This window comes from Crinia signifera, chromosome 19 (genome assembly GCF_055691185.1).
Source record: "Crinia signifera chromosome 19, ASM5569118v1, whole genome shotgun sequence".
In the NCBI taxonomy this organism is placed as follows: Eukaryota; Metazoa; Chordata; class Amphibia; order Anura; family Myobatrachidae; genus Crinia; species Crinia signifera.
Genome location: NC_139226.1, coordinates 70,459,824 through 70,467,323, shown reverse-complemented (window position 1 = coordinate 70,467,323; position 7,500 = coordinate 70,459,824). Strand labels below are relative to the sequence as shown.

The window sequence follows — 7,500 nt, the reverse complement described above, 5'->3', positions numbered from 1 at the left end:
TCCCCCCACAGCCGTAACCAGCACGAGACTCAAAGAGTCAGGGCTGGTTCTAAAAAAAATCGGAACAATTTGCACAGAGCTCCGCTGTATTTTTTAAAACCAGCCCCAGGCTCCAGGGCCAGGTCAGGTTCCCAAAATACGGGGGACAAAATGAATAGGGGTCCCCTGTATTTTAAGAACAAGCCCCAGGCCCAACCAGCCAGTAGGGTAATGCCACAGCCAGGGGGAGACTTTTTATACAAGTCCCCCCGGCCAAAGCATTCATCCCTCTGACCGGTCAGCCTGGCCAGGGGTCCTGGGGAAGTGGGGACCCCCCCAATAAAGGGGTCCCCCCCTCCAGGACATACCTGGCCAGGCTGAAGCCTGGTGCTGTCCCCGGTACCCCTGGGCTGTGGGTACCGGGCTGATAAAGTGTAAAGAAATAGACTAAACCATTGGGTTTTGCTGTGGAACTATGAGTCCCTGCAAGCCTGGACTGCATACTGGGACTTGGAGAACCACAAGTCCGAGCATGCGGCCCATTAATGGGCTTGCTGGAACTCTTAGTTCCACAACAAAACCAATAGTTAAATAAAAGCACACTGACACATAAGAAAAATAAAATTTTAATACACATGGAGCCCATTCATACTGATACTTACCTATCTTGAGCCCGTAGGTAGCCCTCGGTCCTGGTCCGGTGTCCTGTGGTCCTGGTCCGGCATCCTGGCTGATATTTTTGTAAAAGATAGACAAAACCATTGGGTTCTGCTGTGGAACTATGAGTCCCAGCAAGAATGCACTGCATACTGGGACTTGGAGAACCACAAGTCCCAGCATGCGGCCCATTAATGGGCTTGCTGGAACTCTTAGCTCTTAGTTCCACAACAAAACCAATAGTTAAATAAAAGCACACTGACACATAAGAAAAATAAAACTTTAATACACATGGAGCCCATACATACTGATACTTACCTATCTTGAGCATGTAGGTAGCCCTCGGTCCTGGTCCGGTATCCTGGGGTCCTGGTCTGAAGCAATCCATAGGGGACCTGTGGAAGGAAATTATACTCACGGGTCTAAACCGGTGTACATTTGGTCCTCTTCTTTCCTGCAGTAGTCATGGGGAACCTGGCAAAAGAAAAACAAAAATGGGTACTTGTGCATTTTGGCGGCGCCCGATTTCAGCATCGTGCGATGAACGCATCGCATGCCATGTACCCGATGGCATGCAATGCGATTTTGACCCCCTATGCGATGAAAAATCGTATAAGCACCCTAATGGGTGCTTACAATGTTAAATGCACCCCCACGCCACCCCCCCCCCACTATAAACGTGAACACACGGGGGCACTGGGGGGAGACAGAGCACACACGGGGGTACTGGGGGGACAGCACGCACACGGGGGCACTGGGGGGGATCAGTGCACACACTGGGCACTGGGGGGGCAGCGTACACAAGGGGACACTGGGTACACACGGGGACAGTGGGGTGGGGGACATGGTACACACAGGGACAGTGGGGTGGGGGACATGGTACACACAGGGACAGTGGGGTGGGGGACAGGGTACACACAGGGACAGTGGGGTGGGGGAAAGGGTACACACAGGGACAGTGGAGTGGGGAACAGGGTACACACAGGCACTGGGGGGGACAGAGCACACACGTGGGCACTGTGGGGGGAACAGAGCACACATGGGGTACTGGGGGGGGGAAGCACGCACATGGGGGCACTGGGGGGTGCAGCGCACGCACAGGGCACTGGGGGGGGGGGCAGCGTACACACGGGGGCACTGGGTACACACAGGGACAATGGGGTGGGGGACAGGGTACACGCAGGGACAGTGGGGTGGGGGACAGGGTACACACAGGGACAGTGGAGTGGGGAACAGGGTACACACAGGGACAGTGGGGTGGGGGACAGGGTACACACAGGGACAGTGGGGTGGGGGACGGTACACACAGGGACAGTTTGGTGGGGGACAGGGTACACACAGGCACTGGGGGGGACAGAGCACACACGTGGGCACTGTGGGGGGAACAGAGCACACATGGGGTACTGGGGGGGGGGGAAAAGCACGCACATGGGGGCACTGGGGGGTGCAGCGCATGCACCGGGCACTGGGGGGGCAGCGTACACATGGGTCACTGGGGGGGCAGCCTACACACTGGGGCACTGGGTACACACAGGGACAATGGGGTGGGGGACAGGGTACAAGCAGGGACAGTGGGGTGGGGGACAGGGTACACACATGGACAGTGGGGTGGGGGACAGGGTACATGCAGGGACAGTGGAGGGATGGATTTACCTGGGTGCAGCTGCTCCTCTGATGGCCCCTGTGGCTTCTTTCTGCCTTCCCGGTGGCAGAGGAAACTGAAGGAAGTGCCTGAATCTGGTCCGCAGGCTGTCAGCGTCTGGGCAGGAAATATAATAATATATTAAAGGGCACAGCGTACACACGAAGGGGGGGGGGCACAGCGTACACATGGAGGGGGGGGGGGCACAGCGTACACACGGAGGGGGGGGGGCACAGCGTACACACAGAGGGGGGGCACAGTGTACACACGGGGGGCACAGCGTACACACGGGGGGGCACAGCGTACACACGGAGGGGGGAGGCACAGCGTACACACGGGGGGCACTGGGGGGGGAACAGCGTACACATGTGGGCACTGGGGGGGACAGTGTACACACGGGGCACTGGGGGGGAGCAGCGTACACACACGGGGGCACTGGGCTAGGCAACGTACACATGGGGGCACTGCGTGGGTAGAGCAAACACGTGGGGGCACATCGCACACACGGGGGGCGCTGGGGGGAGAGCGTACACACAGGGGCACGGGGGGAAAGAGCGTACACACGCGGGCACTTTACACACGGAAGCACTGGGGGGGGCAGCGTACACACGGGGGCACTGGGGGGGCAGAGCACACACGGGGCACTGGGGGGGCAGCGTACTGCTGGAGGACAGAGCACACACGGGGGTACTGGGGGGGCAGAACACACATGGGGCACTGGGGGGGCAGAACACATACGGGGGGCACTGGGGGGGACAGAACACATACGGGGCACTGGGGGGACAAAACACACACGGGGGCACTGGTGGGGAACAGAACACACACGGGGGCACTGGGGGGGACAGAGCACACACGGGGGTACTGGGGGACAGCACGCACACGGGGGCACTGGGGGGGATCAGCGCACACACGGGGGCACTGGGGGGGGCAGCGTACTGCTGGAGGATAGAGCACACACGGGGGTACTGGGGGGGGCAGAACACACACGGGGCACTGGGGGGGCAGAACACATACGGGGGCACTGGGGGGGGACAGAACACATACGGGGGCACTGGGGGGGACAGAACACATACGGGGCACTGGGGGGACAAAACACACACGGGGGCACTGGGGGGGAACAGAACACACACGGGGGCACTGGGGGGGGGACAGAGCACACACGGGGGTACTGGGGGGACAGCACGCACTGGGGGGGATCAGCGCACACACTGGGCACTGGGGGGGCAGCGTACACAAGGGGACACTGGGTACACACGGGGACAGTGGGGTGGGGGACATGGTACACACAGGGACAGTGGGGTGGGGGACATGGTACACACAGGGACAGTGGGGTGGGGGACAGGGTACACACAGGGACAGTGGAGTGGGGAACAGGGTACACACAGGGACAGTGTGGTGGGGGACAGGGTACACACAGGGACAGTGGGGTGGGGGACAGGGTACACACAGGGACAGTGGGGTGGGGGACGGTACACACAGGGACAGTGGGGTGGGGGACAGGGTACACACATGCACTGGGGGGGACAGAGCACACACGTGGGCACTGTGGGGGGAACAGAGCACACATGGGGTACTGGGGGGAACAGAGCACACATGGGGTACTGGGGGGAAAGCACGCACATGGGGGCACTGGGGGGGTGCAGCGCACGCACGGGGCACTGGGGGGGGCAGCGTACACACGGGGCACTGGGGGGGCAGCGTACACACGGGGGCACTGGGTACAGACAGGGACAATGGGGTGGGGGACAGGGTACACACAGGGACAGTGGGGTGGGGGACAGGGTACACACATGGACAGTGGGGTGGGGGACAGGGTACATGCAGGGACAGTGGAGGGATGGATTTACCTGGGTGCAGCTGCTCCTCTGATGGCCCCTGTGGCTTCTTTCTGCCTTCCCGGTGGCAGAGGAAACTGAAGGAAGCGCCTGAATCTGGTCCGCAGGCTGTCAGCGTCTGGGCAGGAAATATAATAATATATTAAAGGGCACAGCGTACACACGGAGGGGGGGGGGGGCACAGCGTACACACGGTGGGGGGGCACAGCGTACACACGGAGGGGGGGGGCACAGCGTACACACAGAGGGGGGGCGGCACAGCATACACACGGGGGGCACAGCGTACACACGGAGGGGGGAGGCACAGCGTACACACGGAGGGGGGAGGCACAGCGTACACACGGAGGGGGGAGGCACAGCGTACACACGGAGTGGGGGGCACAGCATACACACGGAGGGGGGTGGCACAGCGTACACACGGAGGGGGGCACAGCGTACACATGGAGGGGGGGCACAGCGTACACACGGAGGGGGGGGGGCACAGTGCACACACGGAGGGGGGCACAGCGTACACACGGAGGGGGGGCACAGCGTACACACGGAGGGGGAGGCACAGCGTACACACGGAGGGGGGAGGCACAGCGTACACACGGAGGGGGGAGGCACAGCGTACACACGGAGGGGGGAGGCACAGCGTACACACGGAGGGGGGAGGCACAGCGTACACACGGAGGGGGGAGGCACAGCGCACACACGGAGGGGGGAGGCACAGCGCACACACGGAGGGGGGAGGCACAGCGCACACACGGAGGGGGGAGGCACAGCGCACACACGGAGGGGGGAGGCACAGCGTACACACGGAGGGGGGAGGCACAGCGTACACACGGAGGGGGGAGGCACAGCGTACACACGGAGGGGGGAGGCACAGCGTACACACGGAGGGGGGAGGCACAGCGTACACACGGAGGGGGGGAGGCACAGCGTACACACGGAGGGGGGAGGCACAGCGTACACACGGAGGGGGGAGGCACAGCGTACACACGGAGGGGGGGAGGCACAGCGTACACACGGAGGGGGGAGGCACAGCGTACAAACGGAGGGGGGGAGGCACAGCGTACACACGGAGGGGGGAGGCACAGCGTACACACGGAGGGGGGGAGGCACAGCGTACACACGGACGGGGGGAGGCACACCGTACACACGGAGGGGGGAGGCACAGCGTACACACGCAGGGGGGAAGCACAGCATACACACGGAGGGGGAGGCACAGCGTACACACGGAGGGAAGGAGGCACAGCGTACAACAACGGAGGGGGGAGGCACAGCGTACACACGGAGGAAGGAGGCACAGCGTACACACGGAGGGGGGGGCACAGCGTACACACGGGGGGGAGGCACAGCGTACACACGGGGGGAGGCACAGCGTACACACGGAGGGGGTGCACAGCGTACACACGGAGGGGGTGCACAGCGTACACGGAGGGGGGAGGCACAGCGTACACACGGAGGGGGTGCACAGCGTACACACGGAGGGGGCACAGCGTACACACGGAGGGGGGCACAGCGTACACACGGAGGGGGGCACAGCGTACACACAGGGGCACTGGGGGGGGGGAAACAGTGTAAACATGGTGGCACTGGGGGGGTGCAGCGTACACACGGGGGCACTGCGGGGGTACAGCAAACACGGTGGCACTGGGGGGGTACAGGGCACACGGGGGGCACTGGGTGGGAGAGCGTACACACGTAGGCACTTTACACACGGGGGCACTGGGGGGGACAGCGTACACAATGGGGGCACTGTGGAGGGCAGCGCACTGCGGGGGACAGAGCACACACGGGGCACTGGGGGCGACAGCGTACACAACGGGGGCACTGGGGAGGGCAGCGCACTGCGGGGGGACAGAGCACACACGGGGGCACTGGGGGGGACAGAACACACACGGGGGCACAGAACACACACGGGGGCACTGGGGGGACAGAACACACACGGGGCACTGGGGGGGACAGAACACACACGGGGGCACTGGGGGGGTGCAGCGCACACACAGGGCACTGGGGGGGGCAGCGTACACACGGGGGCACTGGGTACACACGGGGACAGTAAGGTGGGGGACAGGGTACACACAGGGACAGTGGGGTGGGGGACAGGGTACACGCAGGGACAGTGGGGTGGGGGATAGGGTACACACAGGCACTGGGGGGGCAGAGCACACACGGGGGCACTGGGGGGGACAGCGTACACACTGGGGGGGACAGCGTACACACTGGGAAGGAACAGCATACACAAATGGTGGCACTGGGGGGGGAAACACACGGGGGCACTGGGGAGGACAGCGAACACACAGGGGATCTGGGGGGGCTGCATACACACGGGGGCACTGAGGTGGGACAGCGTACACACAGGGGCACTGGGGTGGGACAGCGTACACACAGGGGCACTGGGGGGGCAGTGTACACACAGGGGCACTGGGGGGGCAGCGTACACATGGGGCACTGCGGGGGGGCAGCGTACACACGGGGGCACTTGGGGGACAGCGTACACACGGGGACACTGGGTACACACTGGGACATTGGGGGGGGCAGGGTACACACAGGGACAGTGGGGTGGGGGACAGAGTACATGCAGGGACAGTGGGGTGAGGGACAGGGTACACGCAGGGACAGTGGGGTGGGGGACAGGGTACACGCAGGGACAGTGGGGTGGGGGACAGAATGCACGCAGGGACAGTGGGGGGACGGATTTACCTGGGTGCAGCTGCTCCTCTGATGGCTTCTTTCTGCCTTCCCAATGGCGGAGGCAACTCAAGGAAGCGCCTCAGTCCCGGTGGTACCATGGGGTGGTCAGCGTCTGGGCAGGAAATATAATAATAATAGTAATATTAAAGGGCACAGCGTACATACAGAGGGGGGCACAGCGTACACATGGATGGGGGCACAGTATATACACGGGGGGCATAGCATACACACGGGGGCACTGGGGGTGGGACCGCATATTCACGGGGGCACTGGGGGGGGGGAAACAACGTACACACAGGGGCACTGCAAGGGTACAGCACACACACAAGGGGCACTGGGGGTACAGCGCACACACAGGGGGAACTGGGGGCGAGAGCGTACACACAGGGGCACTGGGGGGTGGACAGCGTACACACGCAGGCACTGTACACACGGAAGCACTGGGTGGGCAGCGTACACACGGGGCACTAGGGGGACAGTGCACACACGGGGGCACTGGGGGGGCAGCACAACACATGGGGGCACTAGGGGGGACAGCGTACACACGGGGGCACTAGGGGGGAACAGCATACACACAGGGGCACTGGGGGGGGCAGAGCACACACGGGTGCACTGCGGGGGGGGCAGCATACACATGGGGGCACTGGGGGAGGAACAGTGTACACACGGGTGCGCTGGGGGGGTGGAGAGCGTACACAAGGGGGGGAC

At 63.3% G+C, this 7,500-nt stretch overlaps 1 protein-coding gene and 1 long non-coding RNA gene across 6 annotated transcripts in view; one reads left to right on the top strand and one right to left on the bottom strand.

Moving 5' to 3' along the window:
* Positions 1-7,500, top strand: part of TMEM51 (transmembrane protein 51) — a 165,335-nt gene that overhangs the window by 121,255 nt on the left and 36,580 nt on the right. The gene's annotated exons all lie outside the window — the stretch shown is intronic.
* LOC146042650 (uncharacterized) overlaps positions 1-7,500 on the bottom strand; it is an 8,999-nt gene that overhangs the window by 548 nt on the left and 951 nt on the right. The window contains exons 2-5 of the long non-coding RNA XR_014463960.1: positions 6,802-6,904; positions 4,126-4,231; positions 2,290-2,395; positions 1-1,110 (exon numbers count right to left, since the gene is read on the bottom strand). The exon at positions 1-1,110 is cut by the window's left edge and continues 548 nt beyond it. This is a non-coding gene — a long non-coding RNA (uncharacterized LOC146042650). The remainder of the gene's footprint in view (positions 1,111-2,289; positions 2,396-4,125; positions 4,232-6,801; positions 6,905-7,500) is intronic.